The sequence below is a fragment of the Cygnus olor genome, chromosome 8, assembly GCF_009769625.2.
Source record: "Cygnus olor isolate bCygOlo1 chromosome 8, bCygOlo1.pri.v2, whole genome shotgun sequence".
Lineage (NCBI taxonomy): Eukaryota > Metazoa > Chordata > Aves > Anseriformes > Anatidae > Cygnus > Cygnus olor.
In genome coordinates this window covers 3833129-3853274 of record NC_049176.1, presented here as the reverse complement: position 1 = coordinate 3853274, position 20146 = coordinate 3833129, and the positions used below count along the sequence as shown (strand labels likewise).

Below are 20146 nucleotides of genomic sequence, written 5' to 3'. Positions count from 1 at the left end.
TAGTCATTCAATACTGATTTACCATGTCAGGATATATATTTGGTCCCAATAAACAAATCCCTGATGAATTTCTGGAATTCACAAGTACAGCAGTAAAATAAATAAGGCATGAATATACACCTAAAGTGAAAGATCTACCTAAGTAGCTTACTGAATGGCATTTTGGGGTACCAGTGGTACAAAAAACAGGTTGACTAAAGACGTCACATACGATCCACAGGTAAGATTCACCTCATTTAACATTAGCCACCTAGTACCAAGCAATCAGGAGACTAGTTCACCCCATCTGTCAAGGCTCCCATCACCACTGGAAGAGAACTTCCAGGCAATGAGTTTCTTCCTGTGACAGGCTGCTCAGGGAGGTGAAGCAACACTGAAAGTGACTTACAGCCTCTGAGGTTCTCCTGTGTACTTAGATCTGAACACATGACAAAATTCTAACACTAAATTAATGTCGTGTCCCTAGGTTAATGATACTAAAAGGAGAATTAGCAAAACAATTCAGTTACATTCCCTCCTTTTCCATCTCCTATTTTAGAGTGAAAAGGAGAACAAAAATATTTGAGGATTTCTGCACTTACATCTCACAGTTCTGTATTATTCTCCTCTTTCGTGAGCAGCAGTGTGAGAATCCACATGAAGCAAGCAGCAAGGGCAAAAGTGAATGTTATTAAGCAGAAAAGCAATGAGACATTTCAGAATAGAATATTTGAAATTTTTAAGAACTGTGCAGTTCCCCTCCATGCGTCTCTCATTTCTTTTATAAGTATGTATAGTTCATATTCCCACACTGTGTGAGGATGACTAATGTGAGACATTAAAGTAACACTTTTACTCTAGTTGAATAATAACAATTCGGAAGACAGATTGCAAATTTCACTAGAAAGCAAAACTGTACAAAATCCCATTCAGAGTCTCCCCATGCATCAGTGAATAGCAACTAACTTCTTTAGCATTACTCCAGGAGTTCACTGCCACCATTTTAAAGAAATTCAGCACCCTTCACATGTTAATGGTTAAGATACCAACTGCTGTTAACAACAGTAGCAGAACGATGCCATAGCAACTACTGTTCAAACACCTGAAGAAAATAGCAGCTCCTGCCCCATAGTTATACCCCCTATCTATTTAATATGATTTTGCATGGAAAACTTTTATATCCTGGCATCAGGATGTTAAACTGTATTATCATTACCCATGTAGATTCAGCACAATATACTGCAATCACAGCATACCTAGGAAAATTAATTTTTCATGACTTTCATACATGCAAAAAATGCAACTGCTCTTACCAGTGACTTTTGACTTCCTTGGTGAGATATTCTGTTTCCTGCTGCACGCTGACTTACTGTATTTTATCATCTGTTATGTTCCTTAAAGATAAAGAACTTTTATTTTATGGTTCATAGAGAACACAGTGGCAAAAATTTTTAGCCTTCTAGCCCTTGCAATTTTTTCAAGCTCTTCCTGTCATAGATGCTTTGTCTTTTTTTCATCTCAGTGAGCTCTTTCATGTCACTGACTTATATAGGGGAATATCAAGCAATACAAGTTTCCTTTGGTACTAATTCTTATAACATCTGTAGTTCTACTGATTCAGTCATTTGCATTTGTTTAATCAGGACCTGGAACAATTCATTAGAATGAAAGGTCATTAAGGTAATGGATCTTTATTTTTAATTACTAACGTATAGCACATGAAATTAATTAAGTCTCTTTAATTCAGAAACTGAGATAAAAGGCAATGGCTACTATTGTAGTAAAAATATTACCAATTTTTTTGGACAAGGCTGTAAAACTTTAAAGACAAAAACTGAATCCAAAGAACATAGCTTTAAATAGATATGTTGTCCCTCTTTTAAATAAACAAGGTAGAACATAAGCAGCATCTGGTAGAGCACATCACATAACAGACCAAAAGAAGCTGATTTACAAGGGCATTTGCGTGCTCAGAGCTTCAAGTGTGATTTTGGTCAGAAAAGTTCCTTTGAAAGTCCATCAGTTGAGAAGTCCACATCAGTGGAAACCAAGATCTGACTTGAAGTCCCTATTTTGTAAACATGCACTTTCACTTCACTCCTCATGAAAATAGTTACAGCAACTTTGCGGGGAGTACTCACATGAACAAGGCATAGAAGATTATGCCTATACCCTTGACCCTATCATACAATGTCATAAGCACATGAAGCTGTTAGAATCCTTAGTCCAGTTTTATAGAGAGTTTGCAAGATGAGAATATGTCCTATACAAATTATTACTATTATTATTTGTTACTGGAAAGATTTGGAGTTTTTTTGTCCTGATCTGGATGTAGCACACACAAAATACTCAGCCTCACTCTCCCTAAGCATGGCACTAGTTCAGTGCCTCCACGTTTATTCATCTGCCCCTGCCTGTACCAGAAGAGGGAGCAGCTGGGCATCCAATTCACCTCAGTAACTGCAGTCCTTTGGAATTCTAGGGATCTCTCACAGGCCACTTGCCTAGGTTCTGTCTGCAGCCTTAGAGAGATAGGAAAGGATGAGATTTCCTCTAGAATTCTGTCTTTCTCTCCTTTAACTGCAGGAGGAAAGTAGACAAACTACTTATGCTAGACACTAAACCTCCTATTGCTCAACTGTCCACAGACTATTCAGTATAACATACAGTTTATACAGAACCCTCAGTAATTACTTAGCCTAGCTTACTGATATTTAGAGTTTCATACCTACCCCAGGAACCAGCATACAGTCTGTGGCCTCTTCCTGGTTTCCCTACATATTTGCTCTGTGCCCCAAAGAACTAAAGTGCAGAAGAAATCCATGTCTTTATTTCCCATCCTCCCATTTGCATCTTGTGAACCTGAAGTCAGTGTTTATTTTCTTATTTAAAATACACATAATAGCAACTGCTTTAAAGGAATGTACTGTGGTTTAATTGCAACATGCTCTGAAATCTCTGAAAGATGCTGTGGAAAAGGAAAGGATTATTATTCTGCAATCTGTATAGCACAGTATATTTGAAAAACTATGACAAAGCACATTGCTATTTTCTAGGAGAATGTCCCTTAGGAGTCTTTTGTTTGTTTTTATTTTTATTAAAAATATGAAAAATATAACTCTTCATTTCAGAAGTCAACAGCTTTTTCTACTTTCCATTCTGGAAATAAGAGTTTTCTGTTTATCTACAGTAATACCAGCAATCATATAGCATAAACTTAATTAATTATGCTACTTGAAAGCATTACAAAAAAAGAAACTTAGCAGAATACTCAAAGCCACCCATATAGATGAACTGGAATAATAGTAATAAGAGATAACTTTTTGATTTGCTAATCTGGAATTCACTCTCCTTTCAGAAGATATTCCTACAAAAGTTACCAATATCACAGAGGAACTGTGAGCAACCCAAATTCTAACAATAATATATGAATCATTTTAATTACTGCAACTGTGAACAAGTTTTCAGAGACTTATTAGATCAGCAGAATGATTTAATGTTAGTGAATTTTTCTAGAAACTTTCTACTAAAAAAAAAAAAGCTGAGTCCTGAGAAAACATCAAATATATATATATATATATACACATACACATATATATACACATATATATGTAAATATAAAGGCTCAAAACTGGTCTTATTCAGGATAAAGAAGAAGAGAATTTGAGCTAAATGAAAGCATGTCAAGCTAAGGAACTTCATACTGAAAGCTGAAAAAGCAATCCTATACACAGGTCCTCATGTTTAACTTTAGAACTTAGATCTGTGGTAAAAACTAGTACACATAATATTATTCTTATTTTCAATCTATTTAATCTGCTTGAATTTAATATGGCACAATCTATTTAGTGATATATTTCATACTGCCTGTGTCTACATTTTCACTTGACATTTCACAAATTGTGTTTTTCACAGTGTGTACATTTATTAACTTACTATAAAACAGTTGCCATTTTATTGAGTCCTAATATATTTGTATTCAATAGAAAAAGCAAGTATATGCCACAGCGATGTTAATATATCAAGGCACTAATCAGGAAAAAAACATTTTGAAAAGCACTGTGTTTTTTAAATTGCATTCATGCAAAGAAAAATCAACTAAAACCACCTCCCCACCTAATTGGCTATTCTAATCCACAGACCTGTCACATAAAGAACAGAACTGCCAGAAATATTCAGTGTTCATGTTGTCACTAAGATTAAAATCAAAAACAGTATCACCATTCCCTTTAAAGGGGAAGAATTAAGTTTTTTTTACTGTAACAAAATACCATGAAATACACATGCGATATGAAAATAGAGTGTTTCTGTTTTTATAATCCTCATCTTTCTTTAAGCAGTTTTCCTATAAAAAATAAAAAACTCCTAGAAAAGTAAAAAGGTAATAAGGGAAAAAAAAGAGTATTAACTGAATCAGCTTAGCTACTTTTTACTTCTCAACTATTAAAATCTACATTACATTCTAACTAGAATTTGGAAGTATTTACATTTTTCATAGTTGAGGAACAAAGAGAAGGTGAAAGTCAAGAGCCAACAATGAGAGAAAGCAACGATGAGAACTACTCAGATTTTTTAGCTCTCACCTTATGTAGCTACGGGATTTCAAATAACCTCTTTCACTATCATCTTGGTTCTTTGCAGCTGCAGTAACTGGGAAGAGCAAGATCTCTCTGGTGAGAGATTCTAAGCTGTTGTGGGTTAACCCTGGACTGTAGCTACACACCTCAGCCAGCCCCTCTTCCCCAACAAGATTTTCTGTTTTGAAGAAAATTAACCTCAACCTAGACAGACCTGGTAAATGAGTCTTTACAAAGAAAAACCTCACGCTTTCTCTGTTGACTTGTTTGTGCCTTTTTTTTTTTTTTTCCCCATGTTGGAAACTGTTAGTGCGGATGGGTCACTTGCGAAAAATGTAATGGCTTTCATGAGAAGGTAGTTTTACAAATGGCCCATAAAATTGCTTCACCTCTGAGTCTTCTTGATCACATAGCTACATATGACATTTATGTTACAAAGATACATTTATACTCTGTTGCTACCATACACATTAAAATTTATTTTACAATGGTCCTAATTCTCTACTGCTTGTCAGCATTTTATCTTTGACTTTTCTTATTCTTCTTTCATTGTCTAAAGTAAGCTGTTCTCCATCCCTTAGGAATCCATACACTGTATGTATCGCACTCACAGATGCGGCAATATATAAAAGGCTGTAGTTTGAGGTTCATACACAGCATTGCCTCATGTGAAAGAAATAGTCCTGTTCTCTTCAGGCCTCCACAAATTGTAACCACAGCCTCTTCCATTCTGGCCAACACACAACTGCAAAATGGCACGGCAGTGGATTGAGCTGAAAGTATAACCAACGCTTCTTCCAGAAACTTCTAAGAACTTTCCATCAAATTATAGCTTCAGTTCTCAACTGAAATGAGAGGAATTGCCATCCTTTGGGTTCAAATCACAGAGGGTTGGATTTTCAAAGACATTCAAATAATTTAGAAGTATGAGTTCTGGTAAACAAATTGGTATTTCCTTTTTCACTGTCCTCAGTCCTTTCAACATTAGCCCATCATCACGTATCATAAATAATAGTAATTTTAAAATAATTTTATAAACATTAAAGGATTGTACTGTTTTAAATATCAAGGGCTTGATCCTAATATAATTATATTATTATATTTTAATATAATTAAATTTGAAGTCTACATTCAGACATGTCATTGAACTTAATTTTTTTCCACAGAATAGACTCTGATGATCTCACAGACATTGTCTCAATGCCATGTTTTAAATTTTAGCTGCCTGCAGCAACTAATTTTGCAAAAGACTTTTCTAATTTTGGCCAAGAAATACTGCAGTATAAAACTCCTGAGAAGAACTAGGCCTCTCTACTCCTCAAATTTTCATTTTGTATCACTGAAATAATCTCACAAATCATAGTGAAAAATAACTTTTTGCACATTTATTTTCTGCTGTCCAGACTTCAACCAGAAGGAAAAGAAAAATACATCAATGCTCACTGTGCAATAGCAATCAAAAGGGATGACACACCACTCAGTGCCAGTCTGTAGATGTAACCCAAAAGGACCCTGAAAAGCTTCAAAATTTATTTTTTGGAAAAAGAAAATGTAAATATACTTCTTTGCAGTTACAGCTTACTCCAGATGGTCCAAACTTTTCCAATTTTAATGATTTAATGATTCTATGATTTGACAAAGCACTTTTTTTCCCTTCAGAATTCTTTAACATTGTCAGATACATTCATTGGATTTGTTTGAATGGGGGGGGGGGGGGGGGGGGGGGGAGAGGGTTATTATATATAAAATTCTAATTTTCTTTAAGAAAATGGCACTTAAAATTCCACCTTCAATTATTTCTAGTTTCAGAAAACAACTTCCATATCCTAAATGGAGTATTAAAGAAGAGGAATAAAGTAGAGCTGTACAACGCAAAGAGTTTCCAACCTTCTTAAAAATTACTTTCTGGTAGTCTTGAGCAGAGCTATTAATTGTCAATTCAGTATTGCATTTCATTTCTTTAGACCAGATTTAGCAAGAGAAAGTGAAGAGAGGCACTGGGGAAGATATATGCAACTTAAGCCTTGCAGGCTTTTATGTTTAGATCAAAGGGTATTGATTTACAATTCTAAGAATGAAAACAGTGGTGAAGAAACCAGTAAGGTTTTAAGCAAAGTTCTGAGATCAGTGACAGACCTGATTTAGCTAAGAATTCCACCAAATAAAAACAAAGCCATTGCCCATGTCGGAAACAAACATGTCTTCCTTTTCCTAACCTACCCATAACATCAGCAACTATATTATTGGAATAAATAAATAAAGCTACACACACCACCACCACCACACCTTTATCTCCCAACATAATCACAGAATGAATTTAAGTGAAAAGCTGGTGAACCACATGAAAAATAGCAATAGGTAAAAGAAAAGCAAAGTCTCTATTATTTAGCACAGTATGCTCTTGTTCAAAAATAAGTAAAAAAACCATTGCTGACTCTGCAATAAGGACACACATTCTCTTAAAGATGTAGTCCACAGGTAGGGGGGACTTTTTTTTTTCTTTTAACATTTTCTTTTTCTCCTCAACGTCATGCAGATGAGCCACACAGACAGTGAGGAACACAGCCTAATGACAATTCAAGGTAGAAATTAAGGTTAGCTTACTCTGACAGTTGTCAAAACTCAAAAAGCAAATATAGCTGGAGTCCAGAAAAAAAAATTAGACTGGGCTGAGAGGTGGGGGTGGGAGTTACTTGTTTTTGTTAGAGGACAGCTGCTTATTTTTAAGTCTTTTAACCCTTTTTAGTGATAGCATTCCAATGTGTCCTTTTACCAATAGAAACAAAAAGCTTTTTGAAGGAAAGTGAACAATATCAATTTTAATATCATTCGTTCATGTGCAAACTCCTCCTTTTGGTTAGTCAACTGATTTTTTTTTTTAAACCTTATTAAGACAGCAACAAATCAATAAGGCTAAATGAAATAACGCTTAATACGAAGAAAACACAAGATAGCATGAGTTTTACAAAAAGCTTCCATTTGCTCAACCAAGATTACAAAAGGAATGAACCTTGAGGTCTATGATTCATAGAATTATTAAGGTTGGACTGAATATACCTGACTGATTAAGCACATCTCTTATGAAAACTGTTCACTTTTCTCTTTAAAACATTGAGTAAAAGCAGAAGAATTAACAGTTTATAAGCTACCATGTCCTACTAGTAACATCATTCTTGACATATCAGCGTCCCTGTTATGTCCTACTACTTCTCTCAGCAGCACCAGTCACAGTAATCCTCACAAGGATTATCTCTGTCCCACCACAATATACTAGTCAAGCTCTGCCTTCATCACATCTACTTCCTCCCTGGTCCACAGTGCTACTAATTATTCCTGTTTTCTTCTCCAAAAGAGATTTTTGTCAGCTTCACAAAAAATAGATCAATAGCATAGAAATTCTAGCTTTTTCCCTAAGGCCTAGAGAGATGTTTGGGGCAGACATCTGTTAATTAGGAAGAGAATTTGGACCATTTTCTATATGGATTACTGTCATAAATGGAGCTCCAAACTTGGGCTTCATCTCAGGAGATGCAATACATAAGTTTAAGTTTGTAGTCATCCCAGAAATCATTTTGAGTTCTGTAAAAAATTTAAAAATAAAAAACACATTTCAAGTTTTACTCATTAAGTTTTACTCCCTTCCACAATTTGTTTTTTTTCCAACAGTTCCCCAAAAGCTACCTAATACCAAAAATGTTTGATGTAAAATGTGCAAAAATATTTAAAATTTCTTAACAATTTTTCCTTCAAAAATAATTTTTACAATGCCATTTACTTCACTAGACACATAATTTGTTCAAATCAACATTAACCCATTTAAAGCAACTGAAAATGGCTATGCAGATGTTTATGAATTTTATTCTTTCTCTAATTTGGTATAAATAAAAAGTCATGGAGATATTTCATGTAGGTATAACCAGCATTTTACTACTACAGCCCAAATCTGTCTTAAACCTAAAACTCTTTAGGTGTAAGAAAAATAAAGAAAACAGTGCTGCAGCTGTTAGTCTGCACTGGAAGACAGCAGAACAAAGCAAACAAGGCAGTGTAATGCAGAACAGCTGGAAGAAAAGTGGTTGTTTACTATCACTGCAATAAAGCTTTGTTGTTAGGAACGGTAATAAAGGCAATGATTAGAAAAGAATCTAAATCTCCCTTACCACAATGCCCAAATGTAGGTGTCAAATTCTGCTCAAGAAAAGCTCCCTGGGAACAAGAGCTTCAGCAGAATAGCATACTTCTTCCCAAATCTATTACTAAATGTATGTGGGAAGTAGATATGATTAAACTTCAGATTTCTTAGGCGATGGTATTTCAGTTGGATGGTAATATATTATAGTCCCTGTCCTCCCAAATGCAAACAAACAAAGCATGCTTTTTTTTTTTTTGGTAGGACATAAAGCATTAATAAAAAATTTTTTCTAAAATGACCAAACATAACAAATGTATTAATTTCTTTGTACATATTTAATTTGTATAATCATATTTTTTTTCCCATTTCTTATGCTCAGTAGCCATTTATTTGTCATTCAGGCTTTATGAATGAATTCAATTTGTAGTTAACAATAAATATAACTTGACCATGAACAGCTGGTAACACAGACATCATCAGCTTTTGTGCCATCTTATAAAAGGTTCTTTCTTCTCCGCGGCACAGTTTCCACAGCTTAAAAGAAAGCAGCAACCATGTAGCCTCTTGAGCAAACCTTTTATCAAGTACTTCAGTGAACCTAATAGGAATAATAATGCATAATTTCTCAAGCAACAATGCCCATCACCAGTTTAAATCTCAAAATACATGAGAGTATACAGATAGCTATCTAAAGGTGAAATACACTTCTGCGAGACACAGACCAAAAAATTGTGTCTGCAGAGATAAAATACACAGGAGCAGAATATTTGAATCACTCATTAAAAGCCAGGGCAACAGTGCTGCTTTTAGTCACTTAAATGAATGGCAGAACCAAGATGACAGTTTCTGGATCACATCTGAGGAACTTATATGGCTTCCCCACACAGCTCAATTTGTACTACATTTTTCCTATAAATAAAGTATTTCCCATCAGGCCATAGTGTCTTTTGCCCCCCTCTACATCCAGCAAGTATAAAGACATTTTACCAACCATCTACTTCAAGGCAAATTCTCCCTGTGCACACACTCTGGGCTAAGAGACAAAGAAATAAACAGGGGCATCTTAAGAAATAGGATATCCTAGAAAAGATATCTAATGTGTTTTAAGATCTAAGCATTATAAATGTTTTTGTTCCTTACCATATCCAAAACATTTTAAGAAATTAAAAGAAAGCATTATAGGTCATGGGTAGGGCACAGGAGCCTTTGATTCTAAGTCCTCCCATGCTACTTAACTTTCATCAGCTTCTTTTTCGCCTCCTCATCCTCCAAACTCCTTGGAGCTGATCAGCTGGTTCACATTTTTCACGTTTGTGTGTAACAGCACAATTACAGTGGAAACTCCTAGGATACTCTCCGACCATCTTTGCAGTAGCCACATTCAGAGCTGTGACTTTATACAGTGCTATAATGAAAGTTTCCTCATGAAGCATAACCATGCACAGGAGTATAGGCTTTATCTCCACACATCTGAAACCTTTTACTTTTAACATTTCAGGTACAGAACACAATTTTCTAAATAATGAAGACATATTTCTATTTTATAAACATGTTAATCAAATACAGTCAAGCCTCTTAAGGTACTTAGGGGAATCAATTCCTAATAGATTGGATGTATAAGATTAAATTAGGAATGTTTACTCAAACATTATAAACAGATCAATTTACTCCCACAACATTGCAGTGACAGTGACCATCCAGCAACATTTAGTATGTTGCTCTGTAAAATGAATTACCACATTGTGAACTGTTAAAATACTTTCTTTAATCCCTTAAGACTTCTCTGCACACCCCTGTGCAGGACAGACAGTTATTCAGAGCCCAGGACAGTTGTTCACAGTTGTTCAGAGCCCAGAACAACAGATTCACAGGAAGAGAGGGGGAATGGAATTAATCCCGTTTGGGAGTGGGAGGTATGTTGCAAACACAACTTACATAAACATTAAGTATCTTGTTCATGCATGTTTTATTTTTCCTAACACGGAAGATGATGGCCTTGGGTTGGGGAAAAAAAAAAAAAAAGTTTGGTGTTTAAGAATTTAAAATATTTTGAGGATTTTTTCCTGATCTAAATCCTTAAATCCTACTGTGATAATCTAATATGGTAGATATAGAGCAAACGGTTTTCATTTTGCCAAAACATGAGACAAATAGTTAAACGCAAATCATAAAAAGAGAAATTCTCTCTCAGCCATGCAATCCAACTCTAAACAGTCCTGTAAGCTCCCAGCTTCGGACTGTAATTATTCATTTTGTTTTTAATTGAAAGTCAGTGTTTTCTATGGAAAGTAGACATGATGTGAAAACTCTTTTATGTGAAAATAAAAATAATCTAATTTAAGGAAAGAGTTTGATCCACCACTGAAAAAAAATAAATAAATTAGATACTTAGAGAAAAATTAAACTGCTTCTTCCAAACAGACCAAAACTACATGGCTCTTTCATGGCTCTTTCAGAGAACTACCACCAGCAGCCATTTGGTAGAGCAGCAGTTTTACCCTCAAATCTCTATTTTAATATTCTTTTGCATAAGCATACGAAGCGTTTAGTTTCTTTAATGAAGGATTTGCATGACATGCTCCTTTTTGATCTAAATGTTACCAATTATGTTATATTAAATCAAGAAGGCTATAAAGCCCTAATGGCAGGAAACATTGTGGCAGCCTGTCATTCCCATCAAAAAATTAAATTAAATTTAAATCATTAAATTAACTTTTCAGAGCTTAAAGATTTTCTGAATGCTATTTCTCTAACAGAGAACATGGTGTGCTTTTAAAATCAGATACTGAAGCTTATTGATTGAAGTGAATAACCTTGAGTATAAGAAAACCTTTGAATTATGATTTACCTTATTCTTTTTTAATCTTACAGCTATTACCTAAATTATTTTTCTAGGAGACTGTTTTTACTTTTGTAAATAGGAAATTCTTCAAAGAACTAGTCAAAAAAACTTCAGGAGTATTTTCTGTTACCAGAGTTGTTAATTACCATTTACTTTATGAACCAGCCTCTTAGCATCACATATCTTTGCAAGAATATTTATTTGATTTCCATTAAACTCATGAGAAAGACTCATATTGATTTCAGTGGGAAGTGGATTAAATTCTAATAAAAGTTGACTACACATGGTTTTCTGCATTCAGATGTGAAGCAATACTTGCTTTATTTTGTCCTACGCTAACAACAAAATCTACTGCCATATCACAGTTGCTATGGTCCAAGAAAATTACATTCTGCTCTGAATATTTTGAGTGTTCAGGAATAGAACCCTTAAAGATTTCATTTTTCTGTTTATTCTGATCTCTTCTGTTTTGCTTAATTTATATATGGAACATCACTGTTACTACAGTAGTGATGCTGTCCATCTGTGAGAAATAAAATTTGGAATCTGTTGGCTGCAAATTTTGTGGTTTTTTTTGTTTGTTTGTTTGTTTTAAGTAGAAAAAAAAATTGTAATTTCACAAAAAGAAGCAAGCTTAAGAAGTATATGGCAGTAAAACCAAAGAATATTTTTTCTTTCTACATTCCTGTCCTGTTAACATTGCTTCTGATATAAAGAATAATCACAGAATAAGAAAAATGTTACTATTGCTCTTATACACGTAAAATATACCCGCAGCACCAAAAGCAGGCTACAGTTGTGAGGTAAGTGCATACTTATGTCAATACAACCAAATTGTTTTTTTTCTAAGTACTGTCATATAAGTGCAAAAGTGATATCAGAAAGGATTGAAATTTATATTTGGTTAATCCAATGACAAGGAACATGTTCTTATAACCACTGTAACTAAGTTTATGACCATTCTGTACATTAGAATTATAGAAAGAAACATCACAGATCAGAAAATGCTGCAGAAAATACTTTTCCAAAGACAAACAGAATACTGTTCATTTCATGGCAGGATAATAAAAATGTTCACAAAATAATTTAACATAATAGTATGCATTGTGGAAAAGGCAGAAAAGCATCAATAAATAGGATTGGCATTAAAATGACAAAGGAAAACACAAAGCAAAATAATTCATGCAAAGAATCTGAAATACTGTATTTGTCTTTAAAATATGATCTTTTGGAGCCGCATTGACATATACAGAGGGAAAAAAATTAACTTGGGTATAAGACAAAGTTAGACACAGTCTGGAGGTAATTTCATCACAGTTATTGTTCTAATGGCACTTTATCCGGAGTGTAGTAGAGAAACTAGTCGTTGCATGTGAAATTGTTTGAAAAATACACCATCCCAAGTAAAGCAGAATGCAAGTCATTCCTGCAGTGGACTTAAAAATTTCACTAAAGAGTCAGCCAAATAAGCACAGCCTGTTGTGACCTCAGTGGCTGAAGTATTTTAGTTTGCAACCACAGTTCACCAAGAATGTTTTAAAAGACTTGAAGTTTTAGCATTCGTTTATGCAATAGGTCCCGTTTTCTACAGCAACCCAAGCTCACAAATAAAGGGACAAAAATACAAATGAATTGGATGGTGCAGCCTTGAAAGACCTTCTTAGATGTCATTGATCAGTTCAGTATGTGTTTTGTAAAAACAGCCTGAAGAAAAGCTGCCACAAAACTGCCACATTACACAGATCAGATTAAACACTTTCTTGTTTAATCTACAAATCTAATGCTTAAATTACCTGTGAACAATTATCCTGAATAATCTCAGAGGAACTGTAACTATAGATACAAAGTCTTTCATCTCAATTAAGACTGAATATAGAAACAGCAAGTAGTGAATAACTTTCCATAAACAAAGATCTGTAACCATTAAAGAGATCAAGATTTGTTATTGTTACTCTCATACCGAGGCAAAGAAAAAATTACAAAATGAAGATACATCTAATCAGGATTCAGCAGCACTCAAAGTTTGAATGTGTAACTCATAATGGGACTGCAGGGCAAACACAGTGATGGAATTAGAAATGAATCTGAATGTCTCCATAAATCATAAACTAGTCTAGATTTTTCTGAAGCAAATGGAAGTAGTTAAGAAATCAGTACCTACATTGAAAAGGGGAACCAGCTGTCAGCTGGCTTCAGGGCTGCACAGGCCTCATCACATGACCTTCATCCTTATAAACCAACTCCTGATTTTAATCACTTAACATCCCACCGGAGCTGTAGAGTAAAGTTGAGTCACCTGCGTTACAAACATAATGCAACTACCCACTTTCAAGAATTATCATATATGTACTACATATTGAGACTAAAATAAAAATCATATGATTATTCCCTTTTAATGGCAAAAAATTTGAGTCTCCTCAACAAAAAACTTAGTACAAGCAGTGCCTAAAACATTTAGAAAGAAATCAGAAACAGACATCTTTTATCTGAAAGTACAATTCATAGGGAGCACAGTAAAACTTCAAAACAGTTATCACTGCCTTAATAAAAATATGTAATGTGAGATAAACTTCCTGTTATTACAGTAAAAAGCCAAGTCTTCACTTGCAGATGTTGCAAAGTTTTATTTGTATTAACATTCCCCCAGTGAAGTAGAAAAATTTCTAACTAATAATAAACAAGAGTTGATAAAAGATGAATAGCATGTTAATTAAACACGGCATGAAGATGCTGTGAGACCCAGCCACAAGAAGAAAAATAGTAATCAACATAATTTTCCTCCATTTCCACTTTTCTGACTGAAAATAAACCCTCCATTTGCAAACCCACTCTTCTGCCTTACGATTTTGACATTCTTTTCCTCCAGCAGCTTGTTGTGCACAAAACAAAATACAGTAGAAGACAAAAAGCATTTGTCATTCATCAATTTGTAAAGAAGCCTCTGCAATACTGGTTTCCCTTTGTTATTGCTACTGAAGTTCACATATGAACAAGTTGTCTATGAAATACATAAACAGAAATTATCTCTCCTAATTCCAGATTATTTCCCGTATTTCTGTTATTACCCTTTGCATGCAGTCTGATTTGATGGAAAATAATGATAAAACAATGAAGCCTCAAAGATTTTTCAAAAGAAATACCAAATCTCTTCCTCCTCTTTCTGAACTGTAAGGTCTAAATGGAAAAACATATCCCATCGCTGTATCCTGTTAGCAAAGCTGTTTTCCAAGAAGCTACACTTTACGTATCTCCTCTCAGGAAAATAAGCTACTAAGTCATTACTGGTTTTTTTATAATTTTTAATTTTTTTCAATACCCTACTTTTCTATTAGAAGGATTTATTCTATGAGCTGCAACGTGTGTTTGTATTCTCCCGTCATTTCTCTTAATAACAGCTGAGAGAATTCTCAAAGAAATAGGTCTTTTTCCAGTTAATCAGTAAAGTTAGGGCTGATTTTGCACTACAGTGTGCACATATACCTCCTGCTGATGTAAGCAGAAGATCTGCACATGCAAGGGCTCTGGAAGACCTAGTGTACACTCTGCAAAGTATGAAGAACATTCTGCATGCCTGAAATCACCTTGGAACACATTTCTGAACACTTGAAGAAGTTCATTGGGAACAGTCATGACCTATTGATCTGGGATAAATGACTCCATCAAGAATATTCTATTTAGTTTTAAGCCACCTTCTGATCATTTGGAGCAAGTTCCACTTGGATCAGATGACCTCCTGAGGTCCCCTCCAACCTGATTTTTCCCACAATTCTATTAATTCAACATTTTTATCTGAAAGCATAAAGATTTTTTAGCTATAGTATCATACCCCAGCTTTCTGTATTCTATTGCTTTTATAAACACCGTGAAGAAAGCAAAACAATTCTTTTTCTCTACCCTGTGTTGCACTAAATGCTGTACATTTGAAAACATGTTCCACATAAATTTTGGTAAATTTGAATTTTCTTTGCATCTTAAATTGCAAATAAAATAAAATATACTGAAAAATCCATTAAAAATATACTGAAAATTCCATAAAATATACTGAAAACTCACATTATATCTTAAAATATTTTGATACTACTGCAGTGAAATTTAAAAAAAAAAAAAAACACAACACAGAACAAACAAACAAACAAACAAAAATTATAATCACGTGCTTTACATCAGAGCATCTTTTGTTACACCTGCATAGGATTTCAGCCAGCGAAGCTGCACAGCTAGGCCACAGTTCCAGGGAAGTACTAAAGCATGAGTTTAATGCATTTCTGAATCAATGCCTTATACCACACATGATCTCTCTCACTTCAGAGAGATTTTCTTTCTCCCTGTAAGTTAGTCAGGTAATACTTTCTCTTTCATGCCCTCTAAAGGTATATAAATAAATAAATAAAAACTCTTTATGATGTCTGTACATTCTAATATTTAGGCAAGAGTACTATCAAGTTGACAAAAAAAAATAATAATTCCTAGAGTGCCTTTCAAGAACTCTGAATGCTTTTCCTTTACTGTAGCCTTAAATCATAGCTTTGCAGAAAAGACTGTTATTAGTTCAAACAATGAATGTCTCTGTATTACAATTTCTTTCCAGTAATCACTCAATCAAACATTTGACTCATTACAGATTATAAGATTTCATTTTGGTACTAAAAAGAAAGAAGTAATGATTTGATTTTTGCTATTAAATGATGTACATTTCTACTCCATTACAGATTTTAAAAAATACCAAATATAACTTGATGAGAAACAAGACATAGGGATACAAAGCTATCCCAAATATTGCCACAATGTCACATACAGTTTCCATTCTGTAATAAATGAGCCTTAAATAATCCTCAATCTATTTCACCCAGAAAAGATCAAAGAGAGAAAATTACTCCCTATGAAATGATTGAGATTGAATTGTACGTAAAAAAAAAAAAAAAGTGTGTTATCAATGGTAGCATTATTTTTTCCAAAACCGAGCTTCTAGCAATCCACATTGAAACTTTTCAAGTACCACAATAAAGTATGAAGCTGCATTTACAGTGAGTAGATTTCCATGCCTTCAGGAAGTGGTCTTTTTCTGATGTCACAGACCAGCCTTGATTTGAATAATCTTAGCAGTTTTGTCACTCACAGAATAAAATGGTGACTGCTTAAATTTCTTGAGGATGAGCTTGACTGCCAGAGCAATTTGTAACACATAATTGAGGAAAGTGTGTTAGGTTCCCAAGATAAAACTATCCTTGGCTCCTACACTTTCTCAAAGTAAAAAATTAAGTCCTCCAAAAGACAGTGAGAGCAGAAAGCTCATTTAGGTGTACTGACTTGCAATCTGGAGAAATATATTTGTTTTAATGAGTTCTCAGGAAAAAGACTCATGTGTTGTCCTGATTGTAATTTGGGGCATAAAAACTACTGCCTAAAATTTGGTGAAATAGTAATTCCTGCACCACTTACAGAACAGCATGGCACATCTTGCAAAGCTTTCTGGTACAGGTATCTTCATTAAAAACAACGTATGAAATTCCTATTCATTCAGTCCTAGTACAACTACCACTAATACTGACAAGCGTCCATTTAAGTTTCATTGTTTCTTTGGAATCCAACTTCCATGACGATTTGTGCAAGCTAAACTCACCTGTTCAAATATTCGTGCAACTTCACTCATCACATTTCTAATGCAATTCAGTACTGACTAATAACATCTTCTACCATGTTCTGGTCCTCTATGCAGCAGATTGTCAATGAAGTGCATTAGAATAAAGTAGGGACACTCATTTATTTATTATTGATGATAAAGTGGGATTTAAACAAGCAATTATACAGGTTTCCAGTCCTAATTCCAATGATTCCACTGGATTTTTTTTTCTCTTTCTAACTGGTATTTAGGAAAAGAAAAATTAAGACTTTACCAATACATTTAGAACTTTATGCTGTTGATTAAATCTCATTCTACAAAAATTTTAACTTCCTTTTTACTTTTACTTTTCTATTTTAAATGCAGATAAATACATAACTATCTTTGCCAAAGTCCATATTAATCTTGAGCCCTCTGTTAAGAGGACAATCCTTCTCTTTCATTCTCTTAAGAGCTCCAAGTCTATTGAATCAAGAAACTACATTTTATGACAGAAGCAATCAATTCACCAACTTTATTTCACCCCCAAAAATACAAATGCCAGCACACAGAACCACAGACAGCTTACACCCTGTTGTATTCCACTGAAAATAAACACTTGAGATTAGTAAAGAAATTAATTGGCTATAGGTATTAGAAATTAATTGGCTACAATGTTGTGCAAATTTTCTGATAAGGTTTCCCCATTCTATTCAAATTATTTATTTTGATGAGCTGCAAGGTCAGCTAAAACCCCAGACACACCACCAATCTATAAATACAAAGATTTAAGAAAACATACATAGGATACAGAAATGGAGTCCAAATGAGCACATATATGTGTAAACTGGAGAGAAAATTAAAAAAAAATAAATAAAAAACATACATTCCTGATGCTAATATTTAGCATTACTTCATTCACCAATACCAAGCAACACAAGAGACAAAAACACATCATGATCAATACTTTTATAAACTACAGCCTCTTAGATTTAATAGCGCCATCTTTAGCGTATGAACTTTGACACATTGGCTGTCCACTGTAAAATCTGTACTTGCTTGCAAGGCACATTCTAAGCTGAAAGGTGCCTGAATGAGGGCCAAAAATTTGTCAGAGTATCAAATGTTACTAACCTTTGCCATTCCATTACTCGTGAGGAAGCCATAGAGAGTACTTGGTTTAATAATTAGTTTTCAAAATTCCTTATTTCCAGCATCAACATGCATAGATATTCAATCTGAAACTTTCTCTTCTTTATATACTGATAAACATACTGCTATAACTCAAGGAACATCACCCAATGAATTCGAATCTAGTACCGCATGAGGTTTTTCTCCCAAATAGAACGATAAGTCCCATATTACTCTCCAGTATCTCTGAACATAAAACCTAGTCTCTGTTTATTTTTGGAAGATATATTCTACTTATTTTTAAAAGTTGGAAAACTGAAGAGATCATTAAAAAAAAAAAAAGTATGAGAACATAATAATGATTTTGCATCAAAAAGAACCAGAAATCAGCTCGCATGGACATCATTTGCACAGTACTGTTTTTTCCCTGCACATCTATTAAGTCAATGTTGCCTCACCAGAAACAGTTACTGAAATAGCAGTTGCATAGTGTGTTATGTATGTGGAAGCCCTTGAACTTGTTTACCTCAATGAGTACAATCTTCCCACAGGCATTTCTGTGAGCTTTTGCAAAATAATGGAAAAAACAGCTTGGTGCAAGATATTCCCAAATGCACCAGAATCTTTTGCAATGAAAGCAGAATGAATTCAGGGTGCTCTTTCCCTGTGGTCTTCATATTTTCTTTATTCTCTTGCTATTGTTTCCTGCTCTACTACTACCATCTTTTTCTTATTTCTCCCCTACTTTTTCCTTCTTGTCCTACCTTATCACACTGCATCTATTTTCTGAATTTTGTTTTCTGTCTTCATTTCTGTATGATGCAGACATATAATAACATTGAGCCTATCTTTAGGTTAGAATCTGAGTTCTTACAGACTGGTGATATGCCCTCTTGAGGAGCAAGAAGCCTGGGAACAGGTATTTGAAATCATTTTCAAGTTTGAAACAGGAAAGAACTGTGTTTTCTGTATAGAACAGCTGGAAGTCCACTTAGAAAGTCTCATAAGGACATGATTCTGGTGACTGACACTACAAGAGCCTAAATAAAGGATGAAGGACAACACACAGATTTATCCCCTGGACCCTTCCATTGTGGCCACAGAAGACCTTCTCGTTCAAGATATTTCAGTGAATGACTATGAATTTAAGCCAGCAATCTGAAACAGATCTGAGTGCGGGATTTAGTCCTTCCTGGACTGGGAAAACGACTTAAGAGTTATACACTCCCTTTCTTTCAGCATAATGAATGGAAAGACTTAAATGACTTTAATGTTCTTTAAATTGCAGAGCATGCATAGCAGTAGTGCCCTAGTAGCTTCTTCTTCCACCAACCTTGACATTCACCCTTGGAGTTCAAAGCTTTATTAGAAAAACAGATTGAAGAGATGCATATTATATATATATATATATCACAGGACGATCCTCTTTAGGATTTTTTAGTAATAGGTATTGAAAAGGGCATACCTTTAATGCAAAATACTGTATTGACATGTCCTAGAAATACCTATAGTACATGTCAATATAGCATTTGCTAAAATGGATTTTTTTCACTGAATAATGAAGAAGTCAGGAAAGCACTCATAAAATGCTGAATATAAATTACTGCTGCCTATGGCTACAGTAGCTTAAATCTTCTTTCAAAGAGGGTTTTTTTCTTTTCCTTTCCTTTTTTTTGTTTGTTTGTTTGCTTTAAATCCCTCTTTTCAGCATGTATATTTCACAGGATGCAGCTTGAAATATCCTTTTCTTCCATTGTTTTGTCAGTGGCACTGCAGATGGGACAGATGCAGTCCCTGGAGTAACTGTAAACCTTGTTCACTTAATGTAAGCTGATGAGAAGAGAGACTTAATTATATAGGTACTACAGCAAAGGAAGTTAGTAAGT

The 20146-nt window shown here is 34.4% G+C and overlaps 1 long non-coding RNA gene across 6 annotated transcripts in view; it reads right to left on the bottom strand.

Annotated features, from left to right (window-relative positions):
- The window catches only part of LOC121074177, a 142065-nt gene that overhangs the window by 51720 nt on the left and 70199 nt on the right, over positions 1 to 20146 (bottom strand). For 4 of the 6 annotated variants that reach the window (XR_005822196.1, XR_005822200.1, XR_005822199.1 and 1 more), the window contains 2 exons: positions 13692 to 13804; positions 1293 to 1373 (listed from right to left, as the gene is read on the bottom strand). This is a non-coding gene — a long non-coding RNA (uncharacterized LOC121074177). Of the gene's footprint in view, positions 1 to 1292; positions 1374 to 13687; positions 13805 to 20146 lie in introns of all 6 variants that reach the window. The other 2 variants (XR_005822198.1, XR_005822197.1) reach the window with 2 other exon arrangements.